This window comes from Bombus pascuorum, chromosome 5, assembly GCF_905332965.1.
Source record: "Bombus pascuorum chromosome 5, iyBomPasc1.1, whole genome shotgun sequence".
Taxonomy (NCBI): Eukaryota; Metazoa; Arthropoda; class Insecta; order Hymenoptera; family Apidae; genus Bombus; species Bombus pascuorum.
The window spans coordinates 6023039-6034715 of record NC_083492.1 but is presented as its reverse complement, the minus strand read 5'-3'; the positions used below and the strand labels follow the sequence as shown (position 1 = coordinate 6034715).

The window sequence follows — 11677 nt, the reverse complement described above, 5'->3', positions numbered from 1 at the left end:
GTTCGATACGATCTTTATGAACGGAACCTAATTACCGGACGCATACATCAAATTAGGGAAGAGAGGAAAAGCATTAAACTAGAGAAATTACGAAAATGTTGGAACTTTGTTGTTATGCAAATATCTAATTATAGGGTGATAAGGCAGATAAGGGGAAATTAGCAAAGGTATCTTTGCCACAGTAATTAGGTGTTTAAATTATTATTCAAAGAAGAAATTTACTTCTTTGGAACAAGTTTGCAGCAAGATGAATCTAAACAAGAAATAATCTTATAAATAATATGAAAATGTTTTAATGGATAACTGGTTATTTTGCAACAAAAAGGAAAGGAACATAATTTCAAAGTACTGCTAATATAGTTCATCATCATTATACTAAGTAGTGCATTGAATATGATGTTATAATCGTGACACGTACGATCACTTGCCTTCTGGTCTTATGGGCTTCTTATAACGCATCTTGGAAATCAGGATGATACGGCCTTCAAATTGAACTATTTATATTTCTTATTTCTATCTCATTTCAAACTCTTACTTGTATCTACTTATTAATCAATTTTTTGTGAGAATGATGTTTGAAAATATTATGCAACCTATAGATTAATATATATATATTAATCAAACAATAATAATTTATTAACTAGATGAAACATATACATGAAATATAGGTTTACAGCGTATAGATTAAAATGAAATGGAATATAAGTTTCGAATAAATATAATTGTTTTATTACGTTCTATTTTATGAGCACAAGGAATTATAAAACGTATTCTTGTAACAAACTATAATAGTAATCACATTGTATACATATGATATTAATTGATATTTTACAACACGAAATAAGGACAGTTTGATATATCAGAAATTTCAGACACACGAATCGATGAATTTACAAGCAAAGATCGCTACTTACACATAGAAATAGCTGAATCCTCGTATTAGCTTCTTCCAGCATCGGTAAAATAGGTGCAGAACAACGAGCATTTTACAAAAACCACTGGAATTCAGAACCCATTCACCCATCGTCTATTCAAATTCAATCAACAACAGCATGATCTCCGTAGAATAAACCACTCGATTGGCGAGTAAGGATCTCACCAGCAGACGAGGCTTTCTTTCATCGCGAGCGCCAATTAAAATCCACGCATCTCGCGCAGCCAGCATAGCAGATCGATCCGCGAGACTCGCCAGACTCACGATCGAACGAATTACTTTTTTCCCCGGTGATCGCTGAGAGATCTCATCGAGATCTTGTCGGCGATTAAAGTTACGCTTTTAATTATCCGTTCCCCACGCGAAATCCAGGTACTTACGCGGTTCCTCCGGATCACGGAGGAAGGCCATAATCGGTCTACAACGCGAGACGAACCACTCGTAGCCGGATACACTGTACATTGGCGCAGCGAAACAGAAACAACCGGGGATGAGATGCTTCGAGTTTGAAAATCTCTCGACAGTTACAATCTTTCCACTGTAATTGTTCGGATGGAGAGAAAACTAAGCATAAGAGTTTTATCTTTCGCAAGTTGATTTTACTCTGCTGCTCGAATTTTTATGTCCGAATCTCATTTCTGTTCCGAAAGTAAGACAATTTTCAAATAATTCTATTTTATTCGATATTTATCCGATATGTTATTTAATATTAATCACTTGATCGATCGCTTAATAGTCTTATATATCTTACCAGGGATATTATCGAGAAATTTAAATTTCACGTTCCATCGAAATATTTAGGTCTCTCTAAATTATCACGAGGAGAATATCGCCGTATTTTATGTGACTATTATGGCTGTCTCAGTCGAATGATCATACATCCTGTACATGATATAACACGCATCCACCGATTCTTTTAACAGACACCCTACTTAAACATTTTAGTAAACTGTACTTCGCTTCTTCGTCCATTCCCACCTCGTCATTGATCAGTGATAGCTTACCGTGTACCTCAACATTGTCGATAGTTTACCACGTACCTGAAACCTTACATTAAAGGATATTTTTCCGTAAATAAAGAAATGAAATTATTTGTAAAGATTTGAATCCTTGATAGAACAGATAGTTCTCAAGGAAGAAGGGAAGAACCAAGTACCACGAAGAGTTTCGTTAAAGTTTCGAATTTGAGTCTCGGCGAGTCTAAAAATCAGGTTCCAATCCATCTCTAGAACGGAACGCAGGAACGAACGAGCCGGGTAACCGGTGTCTGTTAGTCGTAAAGGCGAATCATTAACCTCGCTGCAAGGAATTCCCCCTGGCGAACGACTCTACACCTGTTTCGAAGGTGGCTCTCTTCCTGCTGCCTACGTGGGTCACGCTGCCTGCGTTCCTCTTCCCCTCTTTCCACTTTTCACCAGACTCTCCTTCTTCTTTCATTTTTTCTCCTCGCGTGTCCCCACGTTTGCCCCCGTTGGAGTTCGAGGTCGTCCCACGTCCGCGATAATCCGACTAATTTCACCGTGAGGTGGTTCCCAAGCCGGCGAACATCTGGAGGAACCAGCAAAGATGAACGAGATTCGGCCGATTCGTGACGTATCAGACCGGCCGGCAACGTTAATGTCTTTTACGGCTCGTTTTTTCTGCCCGGCGAAAAGGGACGCCGAGAAACGATGCCCACCACCTCGTCGCGATGGCCTAACCGCCGTCTGGATCGCTGTGGCCAATGATCGTTCGTATCTTTTTCTTTTTTTCTTATTTTTTCTTTTTTGTTTTAATCTTTTCGTTCTCTGCTTTTGCGAGAGATTACGTCATGAAGTACGGAGGAAAATCTTTGGAGTCGGCCGCTTCGCTAGGATTTTCATCGATTCGTTTTTCGAAAAGGAGCGAATAGAAATTAGCGATCGAATGGACGTGCGAGGACTGGTTTTCTGGTTTTCAAGACTACCAGATATCAGGTCACTGGGTTTTTATTTGCAAACCGTTCGGATTTCGTGGAAATAACGTACAGATATGTAGGGAAAAATAACAAATATGTATAACATTGTTGCACTCGTATAAACATCGCTTTATTTTATGTCAAGTGTAATTTACTTTTTATTTATTTTTCACCAAAGTAAAATTCGAAATAAATGTAGTTCCATACAACAGGATGAACATAAATTTGAAAAATATCCCAACCACTGGACTACTGCGTTTTATTATAATAATATTTCATAAACTTCTCAAATCGCTGGAACGATTTTAGTTAAAATTAAACGTTAAAGGAATTATTGTGTTACTTCGAATCGCAGTATGTTTGAAGAGTATAGTATACGTAGTGGTATAGTATAGTATAGTATAGTATAGTACAGTACAGTAAAGTATAGTATACACATACAAATCGAAATGTTTAAAATTTATTTGAAATAATACAAAGTATTTTGTAACGTTAAGCGGTTGCCATTTGGGTTAAGTGTTTTTGCATAACTTTTTAGCGATATTTAATAAATTACAAAGACTACTTCGTTATTTCGTTTCGCGTATTCCACGTGTTACGAAATCTGTAAACGGTACTTTGAAACCGAAAGCGAAACTTTGAAGCGGAAAGAGGAAAGTATTGGTGATGTAATTAGTTGACGTAGTCTTAGTGCTAATTAGCCATTCAAGTACGAATTTACTAACCTCTTCAAACTTTGATTATTAAGAAAATATTATAACGCGCTGACTGTTAGAGGAAAGCGTGTTTAACCGCATTTTCTCTTGAAAAAGTTTTTCTCGTGATTTCGTTATTAATTGTACAAAATATTTGATTATCATTCGACAGTGTTATATTTAAACGTTCAGTCGAAATACGTATTTTAGATTCGATATTCTATTTGCTAAATGCCACTGATATTTCTCGTTTCGCTATTGATTGTATTTTAATCAATCTGCGAACCACTTTGAATGTTTCTGCTGGTGCACTATCTGTTAATTAATTTCTGACAGAGAACTACATCGTGTACAGAGAATTGTCCGCGCAAAACTATACCAACTGCATTCACATGATTGAAGCTGATGCGAGTGTAATTATTTTTCTTTCTCATCTGAAATAGTCAGTTCGCAGTATAATAAGAAATGCAGATTGCGATTCTGAAGATTTTATACTAATGGAATTAGATCTCGTTAAGTTTAACTCAAAACCAGCAACCATTTAATTACCTGCAAACGACACAACAACAATAAAACAGAACACTTTGATTTATTCTATCGATTCAAAACTATACTTAACGAAAGCTAAGCCTCGAACCATCAGAAATAATAGGAAATTTTGTAGAGTTCTAAGAAACCGGAAAAACGATAAGTTCATAATTCAATAAAAATAGAAATCTTAATTTCTTAAAGCTACAGCTAATTACTTTCGCAATCTGACTTACCCTCTCGTAAATCACATCCTACTTTCAAATATAAATTTTATCGAAAACATTTCTTTTTACTTTCTCGGACATAAGTTTCTTTTCCACGTTCAAACACACCCTCTTACGCCCCTGTCTACACTGACAGACATTGTTCGCATACATTTTCCGCCGACAGTCGCCTAAGTCTATCCACTATATCATCTCTATATCATCGATGTCGATGAGTCGAGGATGTGTTAGAGATGGCACACACGGATTGTCGAAATCTATCTTTGCAGAAAACTTTTACGATCACCAAACGGGCGGTTCCTCTCATGTAAGAAGAATAGTGTCTACTTTAAACTTTTTAAACTTTTAAACGATAAATACGTACGTCCAATTGTAGAGTCGAATATCGTACAAATATAAATAATTAATATCGTAATGCCGAAAACATTTTCTATCGCGAAATATTACACGTATGTTCGATTGTTCGTGTTTAATAGAAATCCAGAATGTAAGGATTTTATTCATGCTTTTCAACTCTTCCAAAAATCTTTTTGATCGATACCGATGGTTTTCCGACATAAATACACAGGTTGATAACTTTTTGTAAGGAGTGTCATGATATATCGATCAACGTATAGAGAAGATGTACAGTTCCATTAAGAAAAATGAAGTTGACCTTTGTTCGATTATCGAACGATTCTTTGCGACATGTCCACGAAGAGACGATACGTAACTGCAGTGATTTCGACGAACAGTACGTATCTTGGAATATTTCTACTTTCGCGTTTCCTTGCCTCGGTAGCAAATACCGTGTGATAAATCTCAGCATCGCAGATCGGTATCGGTTTGCTTCGCGAACGCATTCCATTTACAGCGTGTTCCATTTGCCAGTACACGTTGTCTCTCTCGTTCCAATGGAAGACAAACTACTTGTCTACGGACGTGCATTTTACGAGGCATTTTCCCCGGACGACGCGTGTCTGCCGACAATCGTCTGTCAGCGTGCACGTGTTTTTTTCACCCAACAACTGTCTCTGGATTTGAATTTTGTCCGCGGATTTTCCACGAAAGGCGGACGCTGACTGGCTGCGACACGTGTCTGCGGACAACTGTCCGTCAGTGTGGACTTAGCTTTATACCGCACAAAGGACGAATCCGTCTGCGAGAGAGAACGAACCGAAACGCATAAACCACCTTGTCAAGCCTATTATCGGATTATCGTCGCGTTTGCCATAGCCATGGTGTTTGCTAACTACGTGGACGCCTGGTTCAGTGCCGGAAGGATAGGAAGGAGGAGAACTAAAGGAAGTAGTCGCGTGGGCAGCCGGCGTGGAACCCGATACACCGCGATCGATACTTCCACCGACTGGTTAAAGCTGACGATGACGAAGGGCGTTCGAGGAACGATACCGACAGGAGACAGTCACATAGACATCGTAGCGTAACATGGCTTCTAGTGTCGAATATCTTGCGAGGGGTTTGCGCCAGCCAGTTCCAACGATCAGTCGTTTCACCCAGGGGAGAACTTTCACGACCAGTTCTGCCCTTGGACAACCCTGTCTACCTATCCACCGTCTATTTATGTGTCTACTCTGTTAGATATACGAGAGCTACTTATTTATGGCGGATGTCGCGCAGAATTTTGAGAACCGTAGCGAGATTTTTATTGCAGACATGGAAGAATTAAAATTGAGCCATATACATACGGTGGCTCGTATACAGCCAAGTATATGGCAGAAAATATTCGAACGCGGTAGACGCCTTTTACCAATATATTGCGCGCACGTATTATGCGAAACGTTTAGTAATTTCGTTGGCATAAGGCGAACGGATTATCGTGATTATATACAACGTATAACGGAACACGTGGGGCTCATTTCGGCAGCTGATCGTACATTAAGAAACAAGGAATTACGTTCGTATATCTGTCTTCGTTTATGGGATACAACGAATTTTGTAAATCGAACAAAAACTATTGAAATTGTTGGCGTTACGTTGCTCGTAATTTCTCACAGGAAAATTAATCTGATACCTCGTATCGTATTACAGTGTGTAAACACTACTGGTTTCGTAACGTCGAAAAGACAAGTTATAACCAAGTTACCATTATTATTACCGTGGTCGTTATCGACTGCCACTGGATATGGTTACTCTCGGACAGGACGAGCAGAGGAAGTCAAAAAGCAGTGTTTCATGCGCATTAAGGAAGTCGAAACGATGCAAATGCCGAATGTTACCAAATTAATAAGCACTCCGCGAGAGTAACACGCACCGTGTAATCGGTGTGAAATCGTTTGAAACAATCATTATCTTTAATTAAAAAGTAAAGCAGACCGTATTTGGTCTGGGTACACGTGTATAGCAGTTGTATCAACGGCTGAGCTCGCAGGCCTTTCTTTTATCTTCCTGCTCCATACATCTGCTCGTTACCTTCGCTAATAATTTCAGGGCAATCGATTTTTATGGCTCGTTTATTCTTTTCGTCATGTCCGTCCGCATTTTAGGTATGCAACGCGTCTGCCGTGCAATAATGTGAGAGTATTGCGCCGTTTCTATCAACGCAAAGGGAAATTTCTATACAGGATGGATTTTAATCTGCTTTTCTCATGGTGTTATTTACACGATATTACCTCGATGAAATATTAAGAATGCAGAAGGAACTAGATTTTTATCTCTCAGTCCAGGTTCGTTGATAATAACCCGTAGAACGCGTATATTTTTTCTTTTTTGTCTGTGAAATGAATGTTTTAATCTCGAATGATTTTTATTAATTAACATAATCGCCGTGTTAAAGACAATTCAGTTCGGAGGATGTATATTAGGTTTAAGAACTAATTACGTGACATGTGAGCTACAGCGTGCCACGCGGGTTATTGACTCGTCGAATTAATATTTAATGACATATTATTAAGTAACGTATATGTAGCAAAATTACTCGCATTATGCAATTATAAAGCTAAACGCGAAAACATACGCGAAGGGTACAACGATAAGATACAATTTGAAATTGAAATTGCGGGAATAGTTACGCTAGGAAAAAATGACAAATTTGCATAATTAGGATGGATGTTAAGAATCGAGAATATGTATACGCGCATACGTGTGTACTCCTACCACGAAAGTTTATCCATTAAGGTACTACTTCGACAACAATTTTCTCCAACTAATTGTAAAGTTTCGAAGAGAAGAATTTCTATTAATTGATTTCCAGATATTCCAAGTGTCTTTGATCGCAAAATTACCACCAAACGAGAAAAAAAATTTTTCAGCACATCGTAAGAATCGTTTGGAAAAATCGTCAGAACGTTATCAATATCTTAACGATAACAAATTAATAGAAGGAACGTTATAACGGCAATAAAATATCAATGAAGGAATTATAAATTGTAAGAGTGGCCCGATTTGAACGTAGAGTTATTCTAGGGGACGATTTATCAAGAAACGATGCCACAGTTCGAGAAAAGGTCTCAAAGCAGAAACTAAAAAGTCTTAGAAAGAAGCCGCGCACGACATCCATCATTTTCATTCCGGTTCACGATTTCTTTCAAATGACACAGCTAAAAGCAGTCAAAATAGAGCAACGAGAAAGGGAAAAAAAGGTGGTCTTCTAACAAAACAGTGAAGCAGGATTTCGAGCAGAAAAGGACATCCGAGCGAGCGAGTGGAGTATCGAAGATGAAAAAGGAACGACCGCCGCAGACGGCAGAATAATAAGAAGTTAGTAGCTGAAAAAAAATGAAGAAAGAAGGACAAGGTCAAGTGGCATTGATGCAGAAGAACAGCATAGTTCGTGTACTCTTTGCTGTCTAAACATTTCGTAACGGCTGCTTGTTACACGTCAAGTCGTGTAAAGGAGATTTCGCAAATTCCACGACCAAAGTCGACCTAACTTCCACGTGGTCATTGAAAAAACAGATTGGAAAATGGATATTTATTCGTCGTTGTAGACAGCCGAGTATCTGGCTGGGTATTTTTAAACTGTAAGTAGGTAATTACCTAGAATGCTTGTTGAAGAGGATACACAGTGGCTCAAAGAAGTATTCGAACACTTATCACGGAAAACTTTCACGCGTATATAGTGTACGTTTTGCATAAAACATTCTGAAATTTTATTAACGTTATTATGAGACACGATTATATTGGCAAAAATTCGAACCACATCTAGAGCCTGACTCGTATGGCAAATTTATATTCGTTACTTCATGTACAATTTGAATAGCCATTTTAAGCAACCATATTCTTCGCATGAGTTGGTAAAATGTACTTTGGCGCGGCTACAAAAATCTCACGTTATAGAAACCAAGCATATAAAACGTAATAAGAAAAGGATGTTTTATTTGGAAAGTGCGTACGCAAACATTTTTGGTAGCCACTGCAAACAAAATATGCTTTAGTTATATCCGATGATCTAATCGACCTTTTTAACCATCGATAACATTTCGATATTATGAACACTTATCACTGACATGACCAACATCAGTATCCCTGAATAATAATAACCGAAACATCCAGAGAACCGATGAAAATTCTCGTGTGTCGTCGTTATACATCTCTGTAACGTTAGTTATTCTCACGACAAGCATCGATATAACGTGATCCGAACGAAAGGAGGAGAAGGAAAAAATATTCCCATTCAATTATGGCAATAAATCGTAAGAGAAAACGACGTTCCGACGAACTGCTGAAACAAAAGAGTGTAGCGCGACAAGGACGACGAGGAATCTTCGGTATAACGGGGCGACGAGGAGGAAGGAAAACACTGACGGGAGATCGAGGACGAGGCGAAGAAACGAGCAAAAGAATTTGCGACCTTGCCGGAGCGCGACGGAGGCCGCGGATTCCAGCCGACGTTCTCCTCGTCTCGCGTGTGTCTGCGCTCCTTCTTCGCCATTCTGGCACCCTTTCTCTCTGTTTTCATGGTGGTAAGATCGCTCCCGGCGCGAGAGAGGATCGTAGGTGATTATGGGAAGCCCCCGAGCCTCTGGACCGGAGGCAGATCAGAGGTGCCGCCTTCTGCGATGACGGAGCGATCTTCGCAAAATAATCACCCGTCTGTCCCGTCGGTCCTGTTTTCTTCGCGCCGGTATATAAGTCGGCCCAAGTATAAGGTAGTCGGCCGTGTTGAGGCCGATTAATCACCTGCGAGCTATGGAAACGCGTCCTGACCAGCGACGATTATTTGCATCGAGTATATCCTGCGAGAGGAGAGAAGAAAAGAGAGGAGCCTCTCTTTTCAACGAATTATCAGTTTATTGTCTTTCCTATTTCGTATATCGCTTTTATATCGCTTTTCTTCAGGTAGTCTTCCTTATTTTTGATTGCTTTTGAACGCCTCTCATCGGTGTTTTAGCGCGTTTGTTGGTTACGTTAGCGTATTAACAGTATTTGGTTGTCCGAAAGGTTTCTTTCCTTTCACAAGGTGATAATAGACGAACAACAATTGCTGTTTTGTATTATTTTATTGAATTACGTGTGATCCTACTTCTATTATTATGTTCGTGCATAATTCAATAAACTAATATAAAACTAAAAACATAGTGCGTCTATTATTTCCTCATAAAACAAAAGAAACATTTCGGGCAACCTAATAGATAGTTTTTACGAGTAGCGATGTATCGTCGCTTAACGAAATAGCATACGAATAATAAAGAATACGGATTCGGTGATTTCGAAGGAATGCGTCAAAGAATATACAGCGAGTCGAACGCACACGGCGTACGTTTAAAGCGTTGGATGAGAAGCGTTTCATTTGAAGAAGATACAAATCTCTTCGATCCGCGAACACATGAAATTCGAATCGATACACGTAACATTCGGAGACGTATACATTTGTTTGTTACATGTAGCAGCAACTACTACGTTTAATGAAATTAAAGAGGATTTTGTAAATCGCAGTATATTTGGTGGCTTCCATAAAGAATTGAATAAATCAATGTTTTCTCCATATCATGTAGCAAAATTATTTTTTGTACTCGCAATTCGCGATCAGCTAAACTTGAATGTTTCGAAACTCTTCTCGTGCTTGCTTCCTCCTGCTGCGTTGCACTTTCGTTTTGGTTTCGTTATGCATAGGATTATCGACACAGTGTCCGTGGTCTGTTTATAGATACCGTTTGGAAACGAAAAATTCGTAATATCGCAAATAGGAAATGCAAATTTCAATCGCAAATCGCGATACGAAAGGTTACGACTACTTTTGAGAATCGTATGTATAAATAACATTAAATCAAATTAAGAATTTCCGCTCTCTGGATGCAGTCGCTCCTTCCGACAGCTTCGTGATCGAAGTATCGAACCGTGTCACAAATGTAGAAAATCAAAAAATGTATCGATCGATATCGTAACAGTTTCTTTCCCAGACAAATTCGAAGAAACATCCGGGAAACACGAGATCGGGCGGCAAAGCCAAGAATAAAAATCACACGCGTCGCTTTCGTTTCATTTCGCGTTAACTGGTATTGCGCGAAACGATGGGCGCGCGACGAAGCCTCGGGCCGTTCCGCGCAAAACACAGAACAGAGCAAAAACGCGTTTCTTTCTTTCCGTTCATCGAGCAAACGATCGAACGTTGCCCGATACAAAGGATCGTTGCCGCGTCTCTGTATCTTTTCGTTTCTGTCAGGACGGAAGAATAACACGATGGATAGAGGGAGGGGGAGGGTTTCGTTCGTCGTTGATGCAAGAAAAGCCTGCGACCGAGTTTCCGGTCGAGATGTTCCGACTTTCGCAACGTCGACGTCGTCGCCGTCGACGACGACGAGGAAAAACCTGGCGAAGATGAAAGCTCCGTTGGAGTAAGGAAAGTGTACGGGTGGAATTGTCGAGCGTGTAGGAGTGGAGGTCGGTTAACGAGTCTCTCTCTCTCTCTCTCTTTCTCTCTCCATCCTTCCTTTCTCTTGGAAATAGGAGCAAATGCACTCTCGGTTCGCGACTCACTCGGCTAGTCCTCCACTCTGGCAATACCAACTTTGATTGCCAATCATTTCTCACCGCGGCAAGAAGGTTATTACCTATCCACTTCGCCGGAAGCTCCTCTTCATCCTTCCTTTACTCTTCCGGCTTTTTCCGCCACCCTTTTCTGTCCTCTCTCTCTTCCTCTCTCTCACTCTCTTGCTCTCTTTCTCTGTTTGTGCGCCGCAAAAATATCGAGGCTCGTTGAGAAGTTTGTAAAAATATTAGTTTGGCACACCTATTTATCCCTTCCTTCTGCCAGTTACTTCAACACCTGCTGTTCGGCCGGCCGACTCTTTAAACCACCATCCCTCGAGTCTCTCTCATCGTGCGATTCCTCGATCGATGCACTTGGCCTGATTGGCCGACCGCCTCGATCGACGATTCAAAGAGCGTGCTGTTCGATCGCTGATTGATCGCGATAGGA

The 11677-nt window shown here is 39.8% G+C and overlaps 1 protein-coding gene across 2 annotated transcripts in view; it reads left to right on the top strand.

Annotated features, from left to right (window-relative positions):
- Positions 1–11677, top strand: part of LOC132907363 (protein rhomboid) — a 500462-nt gene that overhangs the window by 161084 nt on the left and 327701 nt on the right. The window lies entirely within an intron of this gene.